This window comes from Cavia porcellus, unplaced genomic scaffold (assembly GCF_034190915.1).
Source record: "Cavia porcellus strain 051 isolate PalLab524CR breed Dunkin Hartley unplaced genomic scaffold, mCavPor4.1 scaffold_11, whole genome shotgun sequence".
In the NCBI taxonomy this organism is placed as follows: domain Eukaryota; kingdom Metazoa; phylum Chordata; class Mammalia; order Rodentia; family Caviidae; genus Cavia; species Cavia porcellus.
In genome coordinates this window covers 39,637,695-39,663,584 of record NW_026947494.1, presented here as the reverse complement: position 1 = coordinate 39,663,584, position 25,890 = coordinate 39,637,695, and the positions used below count along the sequence as shown (strand labels likewise).

At 38.1% G+C, this 25,890-nt stretch overlaps 2 pseudogenes; both read right to left on the bottom strand.

The window, feature by feature from the left end:
• Window positions 1-284: 284 nt before the first annotated feature.
• Window positions 285-2,180, bottom strand: LOC111753286 (T-complex protein 1 subunit gamma-like; annotated as a pseudogene).
• Window positions 2,181-2,186: 6 nt separating this feature from the next.
• Window positions 2,187-17,364, bottom strand: LOC100730360 (dnaJ homolog subfamily B member 6-like; annotated as a pseudogene).
• Window positions 17,365-25,890: the final 8,526 nt, after the last annotated feature.

Below are 25,890 nucleotides of genomic sequence, written 5' to 3'. Positions count from 1 at the left end.
AAGGAAAAGAAAACATCATTTGGAAGGAAATACCATTAATAAACCCAGAAGTCTGAATTATAAAGGTATGCTGTGAATGTACAGGGTAGATTTAATGAAAGAGTTGATGAAAAATAGATTGAGAAACTGTGGAATGTGTTTCAATGGGGAAAAGCTAATTGGGAGTCTGAATGCTGAGCCATAGAATTTGAAGCAGGTATAGATTAACATATATTTATATCAAAGGTCAGCAAAAGAGAGAATATCTCACAACTTTAGGAAGAAAACACTTGCATATACAGAAAGACTACTCAAATCGATTCATTAAAATAGTAAGTTTGGAGAAAACAAGGTGAATTCTCTTGCTTTTCTTTTTCACATGGCTTAGACTTAACCATTGGAAGCAAACTAAATAGAGAGCTTATAGCAAGGACGAATTACACATCAGTGCTTTATGTAAATTGAGCTGGAGCAGAGAGAGAACAGGTGGGGGCTGCCTGTCAACTGTATGCTTTCCAAACAAGGATGTCCGCAGTGTTCCCGGCACACTGGCTTAGGAAAAGGGTGAACTTTGGTCTGCATTGAAGTCACCTTGCCTGTCATTCACTCCTGGCCAGCATCAAGAACCCAGCCTTGCCAGTTCTAATTGTTACCCTTCCTTTTATGGCCTGTGGTGAAGTCATCATCTTCAGCTGTAAAATTCATTTCCATGCCATTTTGTACATTTGCAGCTTCGCAGACAGTGCCTCCCACACACCTAGTTCTGTCCACCAAAGTCTCCATCTCACCATTTACACCCCAGTTCTCACAGTTTTCCTAGATGTGTTTGGACTAAAGTGAGGCAAGTAGATGGCTTAGGGTATGAGGAATGACTTGAAAAGCTGGTGTAGGTCTATAATTACTGCATTTAATTAGTATTTTAATTACTGTAATTTAATTAGTAAAATTCATAGCCTTTGCTCCACACCACTCCTGGCCTTGGATGTTTTGGTCAAAGGATGGGCCCAGCCATCTCAGAGGCTTCACCTTCTGGCACCAACCAAGGGCTGAGGAGCACACTTGAGATAGCATTATACTTCCAAGAGAATCTCCTTGTTGCCTCCTGGAGGAGAACAGTACAGGCCTTGGGGTCTTTGCGTTCAGTGATGAATGTAAACTATTCCTGTCTAGTTATCTTGATTTTTGGAAGGCCTGCTCTTGTTCCAACATCATTTTCTCCCAGTTCCTCTGCTAGGCTGACTATCCCAGTCCCAGAGGCTCTAGCAAAGTGGTTTTGGTCCAATTCCCAGACTTTATGGATTTTGACTGTGATATTGGCCTGCATGAGCTGGTGGAGAGCTAAGTCTGAAACACCGTTTTCTGTGATGGCCAATCAGGCTTCAGTTGGATAATGTCCTCACAGTTGCTGGTTATATTTTTCCACTTGAAGGATTTGGGTGCAGTCTTCCTCTTGTGCAATCTCAGTGACAGTCTGGTCTTCTTTCTTGTATGCCAGAGAATTCAGTACCACACTGGGAGGGTCCTTTAAATAGTGCTACTGTTGTGAATGTATCACATCTTTGTTAATCATGATTCCATGCAAAACACATGAGCCTTCAATGGTGTCCTAGTTATCTTTTCTATTCATATGTATTTTTTGATGTCAGTCTCCTTCCTACAATTCTTAAGTGGTATGGTCTTGACAGAATCCAGGACAATGTTGCAAGTTAGAAAGGACAATGACTGATTGCTTTGATAGTAATTGAGCTATTGATAGTGTGTAGCACCATATCATAGTTATTGGCGTGGATGTGCCTACTGATTTTATCTACAGGGCTGATCATATCATCCAGTGCCTTGCAATAAGCACTAATCACCACTGTTCAGTGCATCTGATGACTTACTAAATGTTCAACCATAGATGACATCTTTCCCATATGAATAATTACTGATAGGATCCCATCTCCAAATACATTATCCCATGTCCAGCTAATTTCAATCATGGACTTGGACCCTGGATGCTTGATTTGAATCTCTTGAAGAGTAGCATTACCATTCTTGGTCATTGCAATGCTTTCCTTTGGGTCCCAAAGCATCTTCCTCATGTACTTGGGTCCCAAACATACTTGAATGATTTCTGCAGTGGTCTCAGCAGCATTGCTGTTTCCAGATCTAACTTTTCTTCCAGATTCACATTTGCATTCTGGCTGAGCACAGGCATGGGATCATCATGGTGTGATGCAGAGCAGGGTGCCCAGAACTAGGGGAACAAGCAGAACCTATGGAGAGAGGAAAAGCAGGTTAATGCCTGGTGTAAGAGGACTGGTCACTAACATGGTTTTACACATATGCCTACTATTCCATAATGTTTATTTGAGTTTTACTAATTAAATTCACAGTAATTATAGACCTATGCCTGTTTTAATTACACCAAAACAGATTTGAAGTTAGGCATGTTCAAATGCAAAAAAAAAAAAAAAAAAAAAAAAAAAGAGCAATTATAGGAATATAGAATATGTGTTTTTATGGCTTTTGCACACTTGAAAGTATTCAGCCCGAAGTCCTAGGTCATCAGTGAACATAGTTTCTTTAAAAACATTTTTGCTCTAGGCAAACCAAAGCTTTTCTCTTGAAATTTCCATTGTAATTTAGTCAGACATGGTATAATCACTAAGTTAGCATTTGGCGGGAACATTAGGATCAATGACCCAGCCCCCAGTGAAAATAATGCTCAGTTATTTTTGGACTTAAGTGCAGTGCTCGGTTTTGCCTCATCTGAAAAGCAGCAGGTTCTACAGTTTAGCATCTCTTGCCATCACAGTAGGACATTGATTGGTTTGACACTGAAAAAGAAAACGCCCCCTGCAGAATAATCAATCTGTTTCTTTATTGTCGTGCAGAGGGAATCTGCTACTTGTTCTAGCTTCATGTGGCAGAAAAGACCAATTTACTGTCCTTCCTACCTGCCCCTTGTCACACACTCTTTCCCCAACCCCAAGAACCAGAGAGAATTCTGGGTAAGCTGCAGCAGTGCACGGGAAAGTCGGGGCAGGGGATCCCAACCTAATCAAGCAGAAAATCCACCTTAAATATCAAAGTCTCCTATACTGCAGAGGAGAAATATTTCAAATAGTTTTATAGAACCTTGGGCTTGTTCTTGGGAAGACAGCTGAGGAACTGTGCTGATCTCCAGGGCATTTTAAAAAGAACCAGAAGTATGGCCATCACTTACTGCTGATATTGATTTTGCCTCATTGTCTTTACTTAGGTTTTTAAATAATCTTTCAAGGTAGTTAAGAAGAGTATCGTCAACACTATGGCAACAGATTCTGATTATATTCAAAGCATCAGTTCATCACTTCTAGGTCTACTTGTAAAAATTAATAGCTAAACCAAAATTATGCTATAGGTTTGCTCATACTCAGCTTTTGTCCAAAGTACTATGTATTTTATTGGGACTTTTAGAGAAATAAAATCAAATTTTAGAAAACTCATCTAAATTATGGGATTTTCAAAATCTATAGGAAAACTAAAACTCTGCCTTTAAAGTCATCTGAAACCATTTCAGTGGCAGAAGGAGAGTGAAAAACAATAAAAGTCTGTTGAGAAAAAAACACTTTCTAGGTTTCCACGAGGAAGGCTTTTTGGAACAGCTGAGGTTTTGGTTAAACTTTGAAGGATGGTGAGGATTAGACATGTGCATAAAAGGGGAGAGGCAGAGGCTATTCTAAAGCAAGAAGTATGTTTTAAAAAAGAAATTTTGGTCACAGCATAATATTCCCATGGAGCAAAGTAGACCACTTGTCTGGAATAGATTGGGATCAAACTTTTGAGGGGCTTAGATGACAGCCTAAGGGCCTCAGTGTTGTGATTGCAGTGTTCATAAGAAGTGGAACCAGTGTGCTTATAGTCATACAAGCTGGACCGAAAAGGCAGAAACAACATCAATGGAGGTCCAAGGAGACATCTAATGCCAGTGGGGGGTGCAGTGGACCAGGTGATGGAAGCTCTCCAGGGAATGTCAGGTACAGAATGACAAAAGTAAAAGATGGTGTTATGGTTAATATATTGTGTTACCTCGAGAAGTTTAGAAGTGTAAGAGACTCAGCAGGGAGGCAGGGTTCTTACTTTGTAAATTTTCTCAACCTGTACGAGGGCAAGGAAATTTTTGTGAGTGCTGCACCTGCCATGGAGTGGAGGTGGCCTGTGTACAGTATAAGGGAGGGAAAGATGGTTTCTCTTCCTCACTCTTTCTCTGGCTGCTCTTGCTGGCTTTTTTTGGTGTTGCCAGGTGTCATGCCACCCTGTCTTGGAACCAGCTAAGTATGGGCTAAAACTTAGAAACAGTGAGCTAAATGAACTTCTCCTCCTTTCGAGTATTGAGTATTTTGTCCCAGCAACTAGAGAAAATTAACCAAGACAGATGGGAAACCCAGGATAATGGCAATAGGGGACTTCATGGACAGCCTCTCATGGAAGTGTCTAAAGAAATAAGAGCGGAGAGATGGGGGTGACAAAGACCTGTGTGACACATTTGAGGGCTGTTAAACTGGCAGATGTTGAGTCTGGACCACCACTATGACTTGTCAGTGCACAGGCTTGTGATGGTTAGCATCTTTCAGATTACGTCCTTAAATAGTTGGAGTAGCAGAAAGTTTTCAAGTACAGAAATAACAAGCTAAGAATTTTCCTTTTAGTCTCATCAGGTGGGTAGACCTGTGAGTGACATATCACTTCTGAGCAAAAGAGATCTTGCCATCACAAATGCTATAGATGTTTTATACCTGGAGACAGTACAAAGAATGTGGAGACAACACTCACAGCCATCTGATGATGTGATTAGAATTGAGTTCTTTTTCTTTTGGTTCAGGGAGAAAAATGTAACATTGGCAGTCTAAGTAGCTTGTCTAATGTAATGTCTTACATAAACATCATATCAGAAAAACTACTCCCTAGTTCTGAAACTTTTTTCATTAATCCATGATTGCTGTTAAATATGTCTGAATTCTTGCAGGGTCTGGTAGTCAACAGTTTAAAGACATCACAGGCCAACTGATGGTACCAGATAGCCCTTGATGGTCACACGCACCTTTTCTGCTGAAGAAACAAAACTTGCTGCCTCCTCTTACAGAAAACTGAAGTTTCAAAATGAACAGAGGTTGCACCAGCTGTTAAAGTCACATATTTCTAGAACACTGGTTCCAGAAGCTCTTAGTCATAGCTGAAAGAAGTATAATAGGCACATAATTCCTCACACATTATAGTCCCTTCATTTTATAGGAAAGAAACACAAAGAGCATAGAAGTAATCCCATGCATGTGGAGTCAATGGATTTTTTTAAAGGTGATAAGAACACAGATTAGAGAAAGGACAACATATATCCAAACATTTTCAATAAATTGGTTATGCACATGCAGAAGAATGAAACTAGATCACTCTCTCTCATCAGCTACAGGAATCAACTCAAAGTGCGTGAAAGATCTAAATTTATAACCTGAAACTGTGAAAACATAGAAGAAAATATAGAGGAAATTTCTTTAGACCACTAGAAAGGGCAAAACAATTTTGGAGAAGACCTCCTAAAGAATAGAAAAGAAAACAAATGTAAGACATAGCGTTCTATCAAAGTAAAAAACTTCTCCATAGTAAAGGAAATAATGGACAAAGTAAAGACAGAACATACAGAATGGGAGAAAAAATTGCAAACTATATGCCTGATAGAAATGACGCTCAAAATATATAAGGAACTTGAAAAAAATAACAAAAACCATATTTTTTAAAAAATGGGCAATGGATATAAACAGAAATTTCTCAAAAAAGAGATATACAAGTGACCAATAGATACATGAAAAAATGCTGAACATCACTATCAGGGAAAGGCAAATCAAAGCCACAGTGAGCTACCATCACTCCATCCTAGTTAAAATGCTTATTATCAAGACTAATGAAAACAAGTGGTGGTGAGGATATGGGGAAAGGGAAGCCCACTGTTAGTGGGAATGCAAATTACTATGACATGGAAAGCAAAATAGAGGTCCCCAGAAAATTAACTTCTAAAAAATAGGGCCATCGGGGCTGGGGGTTTAGCTCAGCGGCATAAGCCCCTGCCTTGCAAGCAGGCAGTCGTGAGTTTGATCCCTGGTACTAATAAAAATGAAAAAGACCAAAAAAAAAAAAAAAAAAACATAGGGCCATTGGCCAGGGATTTAGCTCAGTGGCATAAGCATCTGCCTGGCAAGTACAAGGTCATGAGCTCCATCGCCGGTACCACAAAAAAAAAAAAAAATAGAACCATTATATGATCTAGAAACCCCACTGTGTGGTACATATATCCAAACAGAATGAAGTCAGTATGCGAGGAGGAAGCTGCACTCCCATGTGCATTGTAACACCATATGTAGGACTGTGTTCATTGTTCGCAGCAGCCAAAAATGGAAACAGCGTAAGTGTCCATTAACTAGTAAAAGTCTAAAAATCTATGTACATATGGCAGAATGCCACTCAGCCATAAAAAATAATGAATTCCTGTCATTTTCTACAACGTGGTTGGGACTGGAGATCATTACACTAAGTGAAACAAGCCAGGCACAGAAAGACAAGTACCAAGATCATATGCAGAATCTGAACACTTTTTATTGCTACTTGTCACTGCAATTTTTGACATGCATGGGATCACTTTGGAAAGAAAGAAAACGATGCTTACCACAACATACAAGTGTGGCGTTTCTGGTTTAAACCCACATCTCACTCCTATATGCATATCATTAACTGCTAGATAACGTGGTCTTCCTTGACACTCAATGAATTAAAAATCTCTACTCTTTACCCAAAGGATGACCATTTATCCCACATGATTCTGAGCATTTAAAATAGTCTCTTTAATAGTAAAAAAAAAAAAAAGTCACATTTATGAATGTTTCCACCAGCGATTTGGTAACTTTTCAGTATTCAGCTTCATTTCCTTTAGCTCTCTCTCCCTTCCTACATCACTAACCTGATGTATCTAGCTTTTAAACTACATGTATGCATATATTTTGTAGAATTCATATGAATTGTAGCTTAAGCAAAGAGAGTAACTCAAAAAACTAAAGAACTCTGATTCTACAGTACAGGCCATGCTTTTGCAATTCATTTTCAAGCCACATCCATGCGTCTGAGACAGCGCTTTAGCACACACAAATTATATCTCAGGAAAGAAGGCCTGGAATACTTAGAGCAGAAGGGAGACAGTTTCCGAGCACACTGTGCCTCCCTCAAGGTTTTCCTGAGGCTAGTTTTAAACCATCTTGCTGATTCCATCTACGATAGCCTTTTACACTATTTCTGATTCATTTTGTTTCTTCAGTGGAAATCATTTTTTTTCTGCATCCTGTGTTTCCACTTTTGTTTTCTCTTGATTCCTCTGGCAAACTAGGATTTATGAAGGGCATAATGCTCTGTATCCTCTCAAAGGTTGAGGTGTATTTATTATCCTCTCACCAGCCTTCCATTTTGGGGGCCTCTATGGGAGCTCTTCCACTGCTAGTAAGAGCTTCGGGAAGGTTTCTATAAAGGAGCTCCTGGAATACTTCAGCAAACACAAATCAGATTTTCAACAGCAGCCAAATGACTTCTTTCCACCGCCGAGCCACTGACATGCACCAGAGGAATGTTTATAATAGCTTTCAGGGCCCATACCTCATAGAGCAAAGATTCATTTCTGCCTACTGCTTTTTTTTTTTTTTAAATCTGTAGTAAGAACCTATTCTTTTGAAATTTTCTCTTAGGAAATTACCCTTTTGTACTTCATCTTATAAGAAAGATTGTAACATATATTGATTTATTATAAAATACATGCAGACAATAAATTGCAAGCATAGGGAAAACACAAAATAAATGAATCAGCTACCACAAAATATTTTTGGTGAATGCTTTTGAAGGAAAAAAAAATGTAATATATAGTCATAGCTTCTGAAAATAAAGATTTCAGACTCAGAAACACCATATAAACCATCTTGTCCAGATTCCTCATTTTACAAATCAACAAATGAGTTATTGAGAAGGCAATTGATTTAGCCAAGTCTATCAATGGCTCTGGACAATTGAGTGACATTTATTCCAAAATACACCTATAACTGAATAAAAAAGCAATCACTATGCTTTATTCTTTTCTGAGTACTCTCAAAATGATTACTTTCCAAATGTAACTTCTAGCTCTGATAAGGTTGCAATTTTAACCAAACAGGGCTACTAAAGGAGTCACTACGGTACTGTACGAGTTATCTGAAATTCAGTGGCTCACTACTCTCTTCATCTCATAGAAGAAATCTTACACACCTGAAGCTTGAGGTCCCCAGGTGATATTTGTCAGTCAATTTGTCAGTACTCTTTTCTTTTGGTATCTATTGACCTTGTACTCAAAATCACTTCTAAGTACCCTTCAACACTGCCACTACTTGCCATGTCCTCTGTTGGAGTACTACACTTTACACCAAGCGACTCTACATGCAGTGCAAGCCTGCCCTCCTCCTCTGCAAGCTACCCTTAGTCACCAGCAATCATGAGTGCAAAACTGTGACCTTGCTTCCGGTATATATATATATATATATATATATATATATATATATATATATTTCATGCTCCTTTTTCTTTCTGCTAACCAGTCTTTTCTGCTTTCCTTTTATATGACAGTCTCTATTGCTATATCTACAACTCAAATGTTTATGTGATTTACCTCCATGGAGCAACTGCCTGACTATCCTGGAATGTCTTCAATTCCAGAGACTCAGGAAGGAAAATCAGAATGACTCAGCTTGACTAGACTGGCCACTTCAGAGGTAAGGGTGTATATAATACAGAGGTGTCTAGAGAATGTCAGCCTGTACCAAATGGAAATAAAATTTGAAGAAGGAGGAGGAAGAGAAGAAGGAGGAGGAGGAGGAGGGAGAGGGAGAGGAGGAGGGGGAGGAAGAAAAGAAGGAGAAAGAAGAGAAAGAAAAGGAGAAGGAGGAAGAGGAGGAGAAGGAGAGGAGGAAGAGAGGAAAAGAGAGGAGGAGTAGTAAAGGGAAGAAGAAATGGCAGTAGGCTGAGAGAGACGTAAATGGACTAACTGGGAACCACATCTAAGTCAGATATCAAGATGCCCATTCTAATCCCTCCTCTTTCTCTTTTTCTACAGACATATTTTCCCCTGTGAGAATTAAGGAATATGACTGAACAGAAGCCACTATTTTACCAACTTGTTGGACATTCCTGAACATATCTGGATATCAACAGTGAATTAAACTTCAGCTGGAGTTTATACTTTACTGAAAAAATTAGCCTCCCAATATTTAAAGTAACAGCTATCCAGCTTACCCAGAAAGAGCACATCCATTAAAATGATTTTAAACACAGGACTAACTTGCATGTTTTGGTACTCTTGATTGTCAGAGAAAACATCCAAAGTCAATACCATTTAGATATTAGGTAATAAAAATTACTCATTCTTCCCCTCCCCACTCCACAGCATCTACCCTAAAATTCTTGTCTTCAACCAAGCATCAGTCATAACTCCTCCCCCAAAATACTTAGAGTACTCAAGTGTAATTTTAAGCCTTAGTGTACAATTACGTAGAAATTAATTCTCATTTATTTACTGAGAAAATATAATAAGTTGTTTTCATGGTACTGGAAAAGGCAAGACCTTTCCTTTATATCAAAATTAGTCACCCTAATAGCAGTGCCTTCTGTTGTTTAGTGCAAGACAGACTTTTTCAATCCACCTCACCCAGAAGGCACATTGTATTCTGGGTAACCCCAGAATACAAAGGCCTTCACTAGAGGTTCTGGGCTCTGGCTTTCAACACATGACTTACTCAGGCCAAGTATCCTCTCCAAGAGAAGAACAATTTGGAAAGAAACTCATCTCATTTATTGTAAAGCATGAAAATGCAATTATGTAATTTGCAATTAAAATGAGGGTTTGGGTATTTAAATTTAAATTGCTGAGTCCTCTAACATATTGCCTTATAAGCTTTGCATTTCCTGTGATTATGTCTCCTCTTGCCTGTGATGGCAGAGACCAAACATTAAAGTTTTTAAATCCTCTGCAGCTATTTTGATGGCACCTCATGCATTGTGCCATCTCCTGCCTATTGACTTAAACTGGGTGCAAAGCACTTACATTTTAATTGCATTTTTAAGATTAAATTGAATCTTCTGACTGAATACTGAAGGACATAAACACAAAGCTATTTACCACTCTTTACTTCGTAGTCTATTCTGAATTTTGAATGATCTTTATAAAATACTAAACCTCCAGCTTCCTATTCAATCAGAGGTATTTGAAGTAAAATAGAAATCACAATTAGGTTACAAATAAAGTAAAAGTTCCAGTCAGCAGTCTTGCACTGCTGCCAGCTTCACCTGAATTTACCCCTTCCCCTGAAACATTTTTCCTTAATCAGAACAATCTTCTAAGAAGATATGGGAAACGCTTGCTGAGAGATACTGATCCAGGATTATTCTCAGTAAATGTCACCAACGTAAACATGGTAGAAACCACATGTCTGTCTCTGAATCTCTAGTTATCTATTCAGGCACACTCTTCTCTGGGGTGGGGGTGGGGGGACCTTGAACAGTCTCAACCAGGCCAGAGATCTATGCATAAGAGTCAGAGGAAAGAGTCCGTGTTTTCCTTCTGAATCTCTTGTACTGAAAAAATTGCTCACACTATCATGCATTCATTCATTTGCTTACCGTGTTTTGTGTTGTTTTAATGAGTGGAAGAAAGAGAAATAAGGAAATACACAGAGCTCATGATGAGAAAGAAGAGAGCACCTGGCTGTAAATGCACCACGTTTATGAACGCAACCCTAATGCCTGAAATGGATGTCAGTTGCAGAGAACTGTTCACCCTACAGCTTATGTCACCCACAAACACCTCTGAAGTCGGCTGCCTCTTTTTATCTATCAATATTTTCCCAGGATAGCTGTTTCTTAGTCTACACTTTTTGTGTAGAATTTTTTAGTTGTTTCAAATAGATCTACTCTTTAAGGATTAAATAAGTTTCTCATACTCTCCATGGAATTTCCACTAGTTAAGATGAATAAAAAGAAAGCCTTCCCATCTCTGGTAGGCACTACTCTCCTTTGCATTGGGAAGGAGTGTGATGTTCCATGGTTTTGCTTTCCTTCTCTGTTTATTATAAAGCCTGGCCCACAGGATTAGTTTTATATTATATTAGTATTAGTATTATATATTTGCAGAGTGTTAAATTGATAATATACACGTGCATTCTACTAACATTAAGAAAAATTAAAACACTGAAAATATCCACTGCAAATGCATGTTCTTTCAAAATGCTTTTTTGTTATAGTACATCTTTTCATAGTTTCTCAGCACTATCAGGCCCCCATAAAGTTTCTTTCCTAAGACTTTAGATGATGGTGACACATTTAATAGAATAGATGGAGGTCAGATTTACTTTCAGAAAATTGAAAAATTACTTTGCAACATCGTCTGTGCTGCAGTTAGCAGATATGCTAAGAACCTTATGTCTTGTCATTCATAAGAATATTATTGCCATGATTTCTATAAATAGAAAAGCCAGGATGAAATTTTTAGTTCAAAAATAATGGTTGTTCAAGAAATCTCTTACATGTAGTAAATATTAAGTCATTTAATAAGTATTAAAATAATGAAGCTTGTAGGACAAGAAAAAGAGTATAGGTCCAAAGAAAATAGTTTGAAATGTTAATTTATAATCAGAAAGTTAGAGTTGAAGGACAAGGAGACCAGGCCAGCTGGAATGGCCACTGGAGCACTGGAGTAGTACAGATCTAGTGGGTTGCAACCCTGCAACCCAGTCACACACCTGCTGGATGTCAGTTATTCAAGGATTACTCTGAACAGCTACGTAATGGAAAGACACTAACAGTACTGGGCATACTTTAATAAACACAAAATTCTGCCCCAGGAGAGCTTTCTTGTTTAGTAGGGCCAGTCAAAAAAAACCACAACATGTAGCTATAAACAAAATTCGTGACTAGTACAGACCATTAAAGTGTTTCTGCTTAAGATAATGTAGAAGAAATCTGCTTCAGGCAGTATAATAAAAGATAATTGTGTTGAGGAAATCATAGTGGAGTTTTGTTTTATTTTGTTTTGTTTTGTTGCAACAAACATATTCACATATCTTTTCTATTTTTTTAAAACAAATAACAAAGACTCAGGTTACCAGCTTTTATAAACCTAAGCTTAACAATGCATGTTTAAATAACTGTCAAAACTTTACTAAATTTCCAGCATCCATGCACAACCAGAAAACATCTTTAAATTTGTATTGAGCCAGAAATGTATTACCATTACCGCATTAACATTTTTCATTACTAAACACTGAAAACAGTGGACATTGTCTCTGTCTCGTCCTGGCCGTGTTAGCTTCATAGGTCAACACTACTTGGCTCACATTTCAGATGCAATGGGAAGCAGATGCAATCTGGTCCTAACACTATTCAGGAGTCAAGGCTTACCTTGGACCACATTTAATAAAAAAACAAACTTCGTGCAGAGACTACAACAATTTTAAAGACAAAGTAAGGTCCTATTGTGTGATCCCAACAATAAACTCAAAAGTCTATGACAAAAAGAAGCTCCAATGAGATATTTATAAATACCTTAGATTACGTACAGTCATACTGAAAGCTGAGTTCATCTGAAATCTTCAAAAAATGTTCCTGTTTAATCTTCAAGTGGTGCTTGTCACAGTTTAACACTTCCGTTAAATGTGTGCATTGGATTACTTGTCATCCACGCACAGCAGCAGAGCCTTACCTTACCTTTATTATGAAGGACTTTAACTTTTCATCTTCCTCAACTTCTACGCTTTCTTCACCATTCTCACAATTGTCTTTGTGATGATTTTTCTACCATTTACAATTTTAGTAGAATATAGATTTAAAGTTACCATCCCACTGCCTCCAACTGACATGGGACAAAATGAAGTGAGGCCCCCATGACCTGGGGCCCCGAATGAAGTAAATCCTGCATCAAATGCAGAAAATCCACCTCCCATCATTATTTTAATACTTATTCAATGACTTAATATTTACTACATGTAAGAGATTTCTTGAACAACCAAAAGCAGAGAAAAAAGAGCCTGCACCACGGCTTCTGCTTCCTCAGGACTCGTTCAGTTCCCAAAAACTTCTTCAAATGGGTCTTCAAAGAAGTCGATGAAAACGGGTTCCTTCCACTAAAAGTCTCCCTGAAGACATCATCTGGGTTCCAGCATGTCACCCCAGACTCAAATGGGCTGCCCGAATGACTTCCACCTCCTCCTCCACCATTTAAGCCTTCTTTGTCATATTTGTCATAGATGACCGGTTTTTTAGCATATGATAATGTCTCATGTGCCTCAGCCACTTGTCTGAATTTTTGCTCTGCTTGTTTTTATTCTCAGGTTTTACCTGGGTGCCACTGTAGCGCCAGGCTCCGATACGCCTCTTGCTGTCCTCGTGGGAGGCGCATCTCTGCATGCCTCCAAGTCCATAGTCATCCACCAGTTTGCTGGAACAAGTCCCAGGGCGCTGATAATGGGGAGAGAAGAGGAGGAGGTGTGTGACCGTGCCCTTGTCACTCGGGACTCTATGCTGCTGGTGACTGTGGGAGCTCGTCTACTTTCCTTTCTCTCCTTTCTGGAACAACAAGCAGGAAATAACCAGGAAGTTTTTGCCTGGAGATGAAAGGAGCGAGACAGGCTTGCAGTGCTGGTCAGGAGGACTGCTCCAGGCTGCAGTACAGATGGCTGGAGTAGGAGAAGCGCTTGGGGTCTTCAGGAATTGTAAAGGAACCCAGGTCCGGGAGCTCAGAGACATACAGACAGGGTCAGAAAAGTAAAGAATAACAAACTATGTGGCATTTATTTGGCAGGGTAGTAGCTAAGATTCTTTATTTTTTAAAACATGGACTGAAATTAAAAGTTAATGGAGGTTATAAGTAAGAAAATAACTTGATTCCATTTATATTTTTAAAAGATTACAGAGGCTATTTTGGTGAAGACAGGATAAGGATGCACCCCGGAAGACAGAAGCCACTACACTTGGCCAAGGTCTAGGACTGGACAGAGGGAGACTTGTGAGCAAGGACAGCTGGGGCCAGAGACTTCTCTCTGGACGAGCTTGAGATGCTGTGGAAGGTGGAAGCAAGTGGCCTCAGTGACAGGCACAGCGTGAGGTAACGGGAAGGAGGAGTGTGCTCAGCTTGCTGGCGTGATGTGATGCCCCTTTTACCAAGTGGGTGAAGTGAGTAACGAACAGGCAGGAGATTTTGAGGTTAGACTAAAAGTCACTATGCTCTTTAAACTGAAAGTCCTTTCCAAAACAAAAAAAAAAATACAGTAAGCATTATGCAGTTGAATTCCTTGCAAACTTTCTCTCTCTCTCTCTCTCTCTCTCTCTCTCTCTCTCTCTCTCTCTCTCTCTAACTTCTCTTTCATGCTTGCCCTTTTTTTTCACACAAGCCTGTGAAAACCTACAGATTGAGAACACGGTGAAACTCATTCTTCAAACGGTGGCAGACACTAAGTGAAGCCATAATTCCTAATAAAGAGATCTGCAAACTCTCAGTTCACGGTACCTGCTGTGGTCAAACGTTTCTGGACCTCCTAAAATTTATATGCTAAAGGTCTACCCCTCAAAGCGTTGGTATTAAGAGGTGGGAGGGTACTAGGTCAGGAAGGCAAAGCCATCTTGAATGATGGTGCCCTTGCCAAATGTTCCTAAGGGAGGCTTTTTCCCTTCCAACTTGTAAGGACACAGCAAAAGCACACCATTTATGACTCAGAAATTGACAGTGTTATTGTAGTTCTCAGGCTTCAGTGCTGTGAGAAATAAATTTTTGTTCTTTACAAACCACCTGGTTTATACGATTTTGTAATAGCATCTCAACCAGACTAAAACAGCTCCTTGGGCATCTCAGTACTTTTTTTCATACATGTGTGGCCACACACATACATACAGATACATGTACATTTGAACTCACACAAGCAAACACCTTCTATTTTGTCTTTCAACAATGACATTCATTTACTAGTGGATCAGTTGTATGCACTTCCTATGTGCCACGCAGCTTCACAAACCTTGGAGAAAAGTGGATGCCGCCACCTATTTCTGATTCATGTGGAATCCTGCATGCTACTTTTTTTTTTTAATCTCAGAAAACTCAACTTTGTAGACATAACATTACTAAGAGGAATGCAGTACAATCTAAAATTGAAACTGTCAGTGTCCTCAAGCTAGTAATTTCCCTGCATTCTACATATATTAAGCATTGCTTTGTTTTCCTTGAAAATTTAAAATATCCTGATGGGCCCCTGTCAGTTCCCTGGGCTGTCCTGCAGGCCCTTGGCACACAGTGCCATCTTGGTGCACTACAAGAAATTTTATGTTAACCTTAACCCACATTCTCCGAGCAAAAAAGAATTCAGGGCAGGCATTGCACAGTCTCTTTCTTTCTTCAAATCTGCTTTCCCTCGCTGCAAGGAACCAAGTTACCAAGACTGTATATTTTTCCAGAGTCATTTCCATTATAAACTTCCCATACTCGTAAACCTGCAGTGGGTTCCATTAGTCTTGTTGGATTTAAGTTCCAAATCTGGACTGGACTTGAGCTCTTCCACTACCTGTCTCTCCCATTTGTTTTCCAGCTCCTTGCTCCAACTCTCCATGAGCCTACCCTTCAGTCTAGCAGCCCTGCAAGTCTTGTCCCAGGCCTTTGTTGCACAATTCTCAAAGGCTTTGCTACTTCTCATTATATAATGCTTTTCACCTTGTTATGTCTGTGCATGACTGTTGCTCTTTCAGGGAGTAAACAGAAAGCATCATATCCGGGCCTTTGAGTACCCGAGTGTTAGTTTCCTGCCAGACTGTCTGTGTCTGCTCCTTATTAGCAGTATAATCTTAAATTACCAAATTTCTTATGCTTCTCCTTCCCTAACTACGAAAAGGAGAAGAATATTACCTAGCACCAAAGGTTTTCTGGAGAACTAAAAAAATTACTGTAGAATTATCAATGTCTTACATGCTAGAAGTGTCTAATAACAGCCTCCGGTGTTGTTGTTGTTGGGTTTTTATTTTAATTATAGCTAGTTCCATCTATATATGCTTGTTTTTCTGAAAAGATGGTGAAATTTTCTCCTCAAAGACAAGTACCATCACATTTCGAATTTTGACATTTGGCTTGACTGGAAAAATAAAGCATTTTCATAGACAAATATAAAAGAATCATGTAAATCAAGGCATTATTTAATCAGCATTGTGAGTTTTTGTAAATGAAGTTTGTCTGAATGAAGTTTTACCCATATGATTTGATGGAAATTTATTTTTTTTAATGTTAACAAATCTGCTTGAAAGCCTTATAAAATACTTCTCCATTCTCTTAAAAATACACTACTTACTATACATGAACTAAATTAATTTTAACTTATTACTACCAACACAAACATCCATCACCAGTCAGTAATTCTATCTCATGACCCCCACCACCTCCATCCCATTTCCCACTTCTTTTCATGTTTCTCTGAAACTCTTTCCCTAAGCCACAGGAAGAAGGTGTAGAAGACGTTAAGTTTAGAGCCTCACTTTTTAAGCAAGTGACTTGTTCCCTACCACAATATATTATTCCCTCAGAAGATACATAAGTGGGATGATGAAGTCTAGAATAGTAATTTAGAACAAAGAAGGCCACAGAAATTATGAGGCAGTGGTTCATAAAGCAGGACTTTGCAATACCTATTCAAAATTACCAAAATTTTAGATGTTTTTCATGGTTTGATCCTGAAGATATGATGTTACAAGTATGTGAACTGCAGAAAAGTGAAATATTTCCTTGTATTTATAGTGTGGAACTTTAAAATGATAGGTTTGGGAGTGATGTCTACAAATGAAGAATCCCCTTGCTCTGAGCAGTGCCACTGCTCCATGCATTCATCTCCTCCAAATACTTCATTTGAAAAAAATATCCAAAAGCACTGAGCCTCCAAAGCATGAATCAACTGCTTAAATCTATGAGGCACAGTCTTGTCTTCAGCGATAGATGATGGATTCAACCAGTCACATAAATGCACAATACCACATTGTATGGTTCGGTGCCTCCAGGAAAGTGAATACTCATTCATGGTGAGCATCCTTTGCCTGTATAGCCTTCTTGTGTGCATTAAACAGCTGTTACATATGGAAGAAATCTGGAAGGACTGTTCATTTCATATAATCATGTGGCAATATGATAAATTAGCAGAACTTGCTATATCATCAAATGCCTGAAGGTTTAACTCACAGCAAGAACACGAGCTGTGCCCTTGCACGGAGCATCACAATAAGCTGCCGTGATGATGGTCTAACATCCACCATGATGGCTGAGGTAAGATATCCACTTGTCAAGGCCATGCTATCCAGTTGCTTGATCAAACAGCAGTGTAAGTGTTGCTGTGAAGGTATTTTTTAGATATGATTAGCATTTAATTAGTAGATATTGAGGAAAGCATATTATCTTCTAATCAGTTGAAAACCTTAAGAGAAAAGCTGGAGGTCTTTTGAAGAAGGGTGAGATTCCGTCTCAGCCCACCTTTGGAACTTAAGAATGCAACATTAACTCTCTTCTGGGTCTCTAATCTGCCAGCTATCCTGCAGACTGTGAATTTGTTAATCCCCACATTCATGTAAGCCAATTTCTTAAACATTCCTTAAAAGTAATATCTCTCTGCTGTGTGTCTCTCTTTTTCTCTTTCTCTGTCTCTGCCTATCTCTGTCTGTCTGTCTGTCTGCCTCTCTCTCTCTCTCTCTCTCATACACACACACACACATACACACACACACACACACACACACACACACACACACGCACACACATCTTACTGATTCTGTTTAGTTGGAAAGTCCTGTTTGATACACTACCAACTATGTGATAGCTACTTTCAATTTGGCCATTCTCTCTGGATAAGTATGAATTTTCCTTTTCAAAAACATAAGCCTATAAATTGATGTGTTACAAATATCTAGGAGACCAGAAAGTCTTTGATATATGGCCTTTAACAATCTTTTCCCTTGGGTTAACTTCATTCCAAAATATTTTTAGTAGTACTTAAAACAAACCAAAACAATAACATAGAATCCATGATGCCCTCTAGAATATTCTGTTAATCCATCCTAGGAGAAATGTAAAATCTCTTCTGATTTTCTGTGATAATGCCACTACTGCCATGTGCAAGGTACAACCTTTCAGTGTCCAGATAGGGAGAGAAAGGAGCCATGCTAGAGCAGATTCACTGTGCCTACCTAATAAGGATTCAACCCACCCGGATTGATGTGCTTTGAAATTTTGTTTTAGTTCCTTTCTTCTTCTTCTTCTTTTTCCTTTCTTCTTATGTTTGAATAAAATGTATTTGAAAAAATATTCAACTCACAGTGCAAGAAACCAAAATCTATAGTTAAAACTATTTCTCCAGAGAAATACTTTCCTTGCCTCTTCCCTCCCTCAGAGTTAAGGTGACCTTCAAATAAAGTCCTGACCATATTTGCAGGTAATAGAATATTTAGTCAGATATAGTTTGGATTTTCCTCCCACATTTCCTTACAACAAGAAGAAAGAAAAACAGCATACAAAGAAGAAGGTAATACCCTGGCCCTCAAAACTTGAGGGTTACCCTGAGAAACACACATGACATATAGCAGTAGATTAGTCAAAGGAACGTAGGGATTATGTGAAAGGACAGAAAAAAATAAAATTGAGAAATTAATATAAAGTTCTAGCAAGGACACAATAATTCACATCCATTCTAAAACTAGATGTCTATAAACATTTGCAAAACTTGAAGCCGTTTTGTTTTGTTTTATGTCAGATCAGCAATTTAGGTAATATTTTTCCTCACAAAATAGAACCATCAGTTTTGTATAGATCTTCAAATTATGTGAGTAAATGGTTGGGTGAATTTCATTTAATCATCTAAGGATTTATGCTGAAATTTACTTCAGGCAGATAAGGTAGATGCACAAGGATATGTCAAATTCTCCAGTGGCTTATGATGAATTCTTAGAGGATGAAACTACTCTCTGTTGTTTGTAGATAAGGACTTCTCAAAGTGGTCTGTGCATTTAGGAAATAAAGTAAATGGAAAATTTCTCTAAGTAGGGCATGTTTCTGATGACTAAGATTAGTACCTTATGTCTACTCCAAACTAAGTTAATAATGGATTGTTCCCAGATAAGCCCACAAAAAATGGGCTATATGTAACTTAGAGCTGAAATAGCAGACATAAATTAACTAATTTAGCTCAGTATAGAACTGGTCCAAAGAAACCAGAAAGAAAGTAATTCCCAAAAGACCCCCAAAATAATTGACTGTGATAGCATGACTTTCATCAAGTTATCGCATATAGGTCATTAATAATTGCAGGAAATGACTAACCCATTCATGGTTTCTGTGGAACAGTAAATGGTGTGTAATCTGAATTGCATAATGCAGTTTATCTTTCAAGTTTTCTTCTTTTTCATGATCCAAGTGAAAAATTCAGCACTCATTAAGTGAGAGGAAAATAAAACTATGCAAGATCATAAATTTGCAGAGAGCTGTGTTAGAAAGTATATCTTGAAGGTGGAACCAATTTGATTGATGAGGAAAATCTCTCAAAATTATTGTAAATAATTTTTCATTAAAGATTTTTAAACCTGTGATTTTATTTTCAACAAAACCTTCCTGTTTTTGAAAGGGTGGCTGAGGATTGAAGAAGTCAAGTTCAAGAAGCAAAATTCAAGCATTATTTTATCTGGAATTAAATGAAGCATATAATATTCTATGTTTTGTCTCCTTTCACGGGAAACCTATGCTAGTAGGACTGTGCAGTTTCTTTACATCAAGATTGCAAACATTTGAAAATTCCAGAGTTTACTTGGACTTACTTCGTTTAGAATATATAGGATGTTGATTGCATAAAGGGGGACAGATAAATGATCTTTTGGGAAGCCAGACTTGAAAATGGAAGTGCACAAAGGAACTGTTTCTTCAGAAGATATTTTGTATTATGAAAATATGTTCCTAAGTGGCGTCCTACTATTAGAAAGGAATTAATTCTTGTGGTTGTAAAACAAAGAACCCAGAGGGTGAGTCAAAATCCTTCATTTGTAGCCAAGGATCCTACATTTCCTGGCAATATTCATTGAGGTTTTTCCACATCACTTTGCCTCAATGTTAAGTTGTCAAATAGAGAAAGTATCTTGTCTGAATATTTTATTGAGTTGAGGAAAAGAAAAGTGAGAAGCTGTATAAAAGGATTCCATAAAGGTTTTTAAAAATCCTACTTCATTGCAATATTTTCCTGCTCTGATTCTTCATAAAGATATCCTCCACTTCAATAGTTTTTTAGATCTTGCAGTTCATTTTCTTTTTCCCATCTCAACAGCAAAGCAAATGTTGCATAAAATCCAAAGGAGAAAATGAGTCTCTTCTAGCAGATTCTTGAATTTGCTACTTGGTCATATTTTATTTAGATCAAGGTAAAAGTATTTCTTGGGAGTTAGGAGCCCCCCTACAGTAGCCAAGCACTGGTTGTGTTAAAGTTGAAAATGGACAGATTATGAGTACAGCCAGGAAAATTCTCTCTACATCTTCTCCACTTGGAATCTGTGTCCAGCCTCCATTGCAAATTTACTTAACATCTCTCCTTAAGTCACAAAGTGTAGACTAGAAAATAAAATAGCATTGTCTTAGTAGTAGATAGAGGTAGATGCAATGTCTTATGGAGAGCCATTGCTTTTCGCTCAAGTTGTGGCTGGAAGGACCCTCAGCAATCATCCAACCCAGTGGTTTCCAAATATTTTTGGTACAAAATCTGTTTATCAAATGAGGTTTAACACCAAACTCTAATCTATAAGATAGGTTGCAGCTGGATCTGCTTAGCCAACACAGGAGAAGTCCAACCATTCAACCCCCTCATATGTCCCTTTGGACCACTGTCACATTTTCTGAATCACAGAATCCAGGTGCGACCTGGAAGGAACTCATCTCCTCTCTCATGCTATGACCAAGAGATATTTATCCTTTTTCTCAGCAGGAGAACCAGAACCTACTACTACAAGCTACGTCTAGCTCTCATTCGATTACATCAGCCCTTCTTTTTTTTTTATTCCAATTTCTCATTTCCCCTGAGCACAAATGACTCAGTGAAATCTCGTAAGCACATTCCAAAGGAACGTAGAGCTAGGAGAAACATGTAAAATTTACAGGCATAATTGAAGAGATGGACTTATGTGCACCTAAAAATAAGATTCGAGTGAGAGAATGAGAAAAATAAAATTGTACCCATTTGCAAATATCTTTAACATATAATATGGCTGAAGAGAAGATAGTTGGTCCTTATATCTGTTTGTGCATTTGAGTAACTGTCATCACACAGTGATCAACCCCTGGGAAATGCCATCAGAAATTCACAAGAGCTTAGGAAGAAACAATAAGTAGTATCTTAACAGCAGTACAGAAATTTTACCCAATAAGGGTCTCTGAGATCCAGAACATTCTCAGATGACAATGTGTGAGTAGTCAGTTAGGAAAGACCACATACAACATCATGGGAATCAAGTTAAGTCCAGTAAGGACGGCAAAGATAGCACTTCTGAATTCAACTTTCTCATCTTTTCTTGGAAACATAAAAAATAAAGTAAAAAATTACAACAGACAACCAAACAAAAAAAAATAATAAAGTAGACAATAACAGAGCCAAAATGGTGCTTGAAACTCAATTGATTAGCTCTGGGAAGGAAAAAAGTATCTTCGGCCTACTTACTTTTAGATATAAAAAGAGAATGAAGAGTAAGTTATATTATCTTTCTAATTAAATAAACATAAACAAAACAAAGGTCATTGGCACCACTACCCCTGCAAAATCCAAGAGAGTATCACTGCCACACGGCAGAAGAATGAGCAGTGTGAGAACAAGACTCCGATTCTCAATGCCGGTTTGTAAGAAACCTATTTTACTTAGGGATAAGCTAAGCTATTTAAGGACCTTCGTGATTTGCTATAATGTGCAATAATTTTTATGTGTCCCATGATAGGTAGGTAGAATTTAAGAGTCATCTCTATAATTACTTACAAATCTTTCAGTGTGGACAGTAGATTGAACAATAAACCTTCCAACTGGTTCTGTTCCCTTAAAAAATGGGTCAAGTGTTAAGAAAATTCATTTGTCATATTCATATAATGTGACCCTTGTGTGCTCCCTACATCAAAATTCTCAGAGGTGTACAAAACCACGTGCCCACAAAACAACTGAGGAGGTCCAGAGGGTATGAGGAGGAGTAAACACGAAGATGTCCTAGCCTGAGAAGCCTGCTGTCACCCTAAGCCATGCCAGGCTTGGCCTCAGACAATCTTATATTTTGTGGAAAGTTCCACTTGGTGCAGAATATCTGTCACGCATTTTAAAATCTGAAGATACACTCCTGTTTTTTTTTTCTTGCTTTTGTTTTTGTTCAAAGCAAAAGACTAAAAGAAAAAAATGCTATATTAGAAATTCAACTTATGTAAGCTTAGGTAAGAAAAAAATCAATCATATGAAACCAAACATATTTGTCAACTTTGCCTTTCAATGCACAGCAAATAATAAATTTTCAAAGGACTATAAGTAAAACCTTGTTAGGGAAAAAATTGCTTTCAGAAATAAAAAGAAAAGAAGAAAAGACAAAAACTTCTTTAACTGCAATTTGCTCTTGCTTCTACCCTGTCTCTGTAAAAACCACTTCAATCCAATAGAAATATGAATACTTTTGAAGTTGAAAGAACTTTCTAAGAGAAGTCTCTCTTTGATTACTTTTGAAGCTTCAAGCCTCCAATATTTATTTTTATGATTGAAATATTCCTGTGACAGGTACAACATTAGCATTTGCAAAATCTAATTGAGACATGAACAGTAGAATGATGCAATCACACACAAATAGAACGCCCCAGCAAGAAGAGAGTGGCAGGTGACTAGTGACACGGATCAAAATCCTGCTGGCGTTTAGGGATCACTGCAATATGGAAACACAGTGAAGCAAGCCGGGAAAAAACCAGTAGGTTTTCTTAGAGAAAGACTGCCCTGGAAAATTTACGTTACTCTTTTCTTTTTTCTAAACTAAAAGTACACAGTGTAGTTTTATTGGCAAAAACTTGGTGTGCATATTTTTAATAGAGGAACTAGCTGGTCATATAAATTACCCATCAGGGAACACAACGAAGAAAAGACCTGCTATAGAGCTCACATGACCTCAATGAAAGCTGACATAACACAGAGGGAGAATTTGCAGTGTTCTGTCACTGGTGCCAGCTGATCAATACCAGAAGACTGTCCCCTTCTAAGGTAGTGACAGGAGCAATGGCACTAGGGTGGGTTTTCTCAGTGTAGTTAAAGAATTGAAAAAATGTGAGTATAAATGTGTTAAACCTGATGGGAGGTCAGGGAAGCAGAGGACTCGTACCTCATTTCCTAGTCTGTGGGCCTCTATTCCTTGTCTGTGACACATGCTGGTGATAATAATATACTCAGAAGCATCAAAACAAGGCAGAGAACTATGAAGCCTGCCTCTTGGGGTGTCTGTTTTTTTTCTTCCTTTCTTCTGGAGGGTCAGTTGGTGTTCCATGGGCATCAGCTCAATCACGGGAGAGTTTGCATACCAATACTCCCAGTTTTATAACTCTTTATTATAATCCTTAACTAAGACTTGTAACAAACATGGTGTTTGCTTGATAAATATAAAGTATACACACAGCCTCATATTTAAGATTCTTTCTACCATGTATATGCAAGCAATTTTCACAGGCTAATAAGAGTATCTGTTGATTGGTTTTTCAGAAAGAATTGATCAGTGTTCTCATGTCCTCTAGTCGGGCTGTGAGGGCTTGAGTGAGACCTAGCTAGTATCAAACATTTTCTCCCTCCTCCTCCGACTCCAAAGTGCTACTTAATTCTGTTAGCCTGACATACTTTTTCACCCCAGCCACCGCACCCCTGAGGATGTATAGACATTTGTTTGGGGACAGCACTTGCATTTACTTTAATTTTCATGCATTACTTAGGAAGTTTCTCTTTTTTTTTTTGTCTTCCATCAGCAGCAGCCTGTCCCCTGGATATGGAATGCTTCTGGGTTTCCTTCCAACAACTTCTTGGCATGACTGAAGCCTCATGCTGGCCCTAAAGAATCCTGTCTCTTGAGTTTCCTGGCATAGTGCCTATGTGAAAAGCACACCACAAAGACTCAGCCCTCTTCTTCTGGTGCTTTCGGGTGTCTCTAGGTGTAAACATCTCCCTTGCAGCAAAGGACTGTTCTGGGAAGTAGCAGAAACTCCTTTTATTAGGGCTTTTCTCTTTCTGGCCACTACTTAGAAATGATGCTGAAATTTACAAAGTGCTATAATATTTGACTTATGTTTAATCCACCATTGGTTGCTGTGGCAATAAAAATTCAGGCAATGATGAAGCAACTTGCAATAAAGCTATATTTTATTGCTGTAGAACTATACCACATAAGCCCTACTCTAAAACCAGCTGGGCTGTAACTCCAGGGAACCAACAACAAAGGACATGAAAGTAATTTCCTCTTTGGTATAATTACGCTTCTTTAATTAATAAAGAAAGTTTTAAATGTGACTTTCAGATATTTTCTAACTTACAGCATTACATAAGACTTCAAAAAAACCACTTGAAGGCTACTACAATAATTTGTGTTTATTTCTTAATACACTAAGTATGTTCTTTTGTATCTTGATTTTTTTCAAACTTTAACATACTCTACAAATATCTTCCAGGAGTCCATGAACTCTTTTTGTAATGAGATTCTCTTTTGTTATTTCATTTCTGAGTTATCCTTATCAATATACAATCATGAGTTCTGTTTTTCTGCCATTTAATTAAGTCAATTGTTTTGATAAAGACTTAGAAGCATAGGTGGTGGGGACAAAGAGCCATGGCAGACAGCACCAAGTGACATATTTTTAAGTGACAGAAGCCTTTCCAGTATGTCAACACGGCCCACCCTGGCCCATAGTATCTGGCAGAGTGACAGAATCCCCTGGCCCTCAGGAAGTAGAGTGAATGACTTTGACCAGCTCTAAAATACCTAAAAAAGACTACCATTTTTGGAGGAAGTCACAGGTGATTCATCTTTAAAATCTGAGCTGAATTTGAATTGAGATACCCGAAGTAAATCACTTGGTTAACATTTCACCAGAACTAACTTCCAGTCTTGAAAGATATGGAGGTTGCATGATATGGTAGCTATTGAATGACAGGAGAATTGGTGACATGCCTCAGCCAGCAGTGCTCTAAGCCTTCTTCATCAGCCACATAGGCTTTTCAGCCTGGACATTTACCCAGTAGTACTAAAGACGCTGGCTACAGCTCATGGAGTGTTCTATCCCCATCAGCCTCAACAGGAACACAGGGAAATGCAGGTACAGTGTAAGGGAGGGCTAGTGCTGGCTGTTGACTCAAGTTGTAAGTAAATGTCAGTCTAGTTTTTGCATCAAAAATTTGAACTGAATTGAAGACATTTAAACACATTTTCAAGTTTTTAATACTGTCAAAATTTCCTTTTCAATATAATAGTTCAAAAATAGTCTCTCCTCTAAGATCATCTTCAAAAATTAATTTTGGATGAATAACAGTGAAGACTAGAAAAAACAATAGTCATTTTTAAGATATAAAAGAAAATCAGGATAGGTTTATTTGATATTGGGATAAAGAAAGGCTGTTTAAGGTTTATACAAGGGAAAAATCACTCCAGACTGGACTAAACATTAATCCTCCTATTTACCAGTACTGTAAACAAAATTAAAGTCCATCAAACAAAACTAAAGTTGTTGATAGAATATTTGCAACCAATATGACATTATTAGTAACCGTATACTATAAATAATAAAAGTAACAATGATAATTCAATAGATAA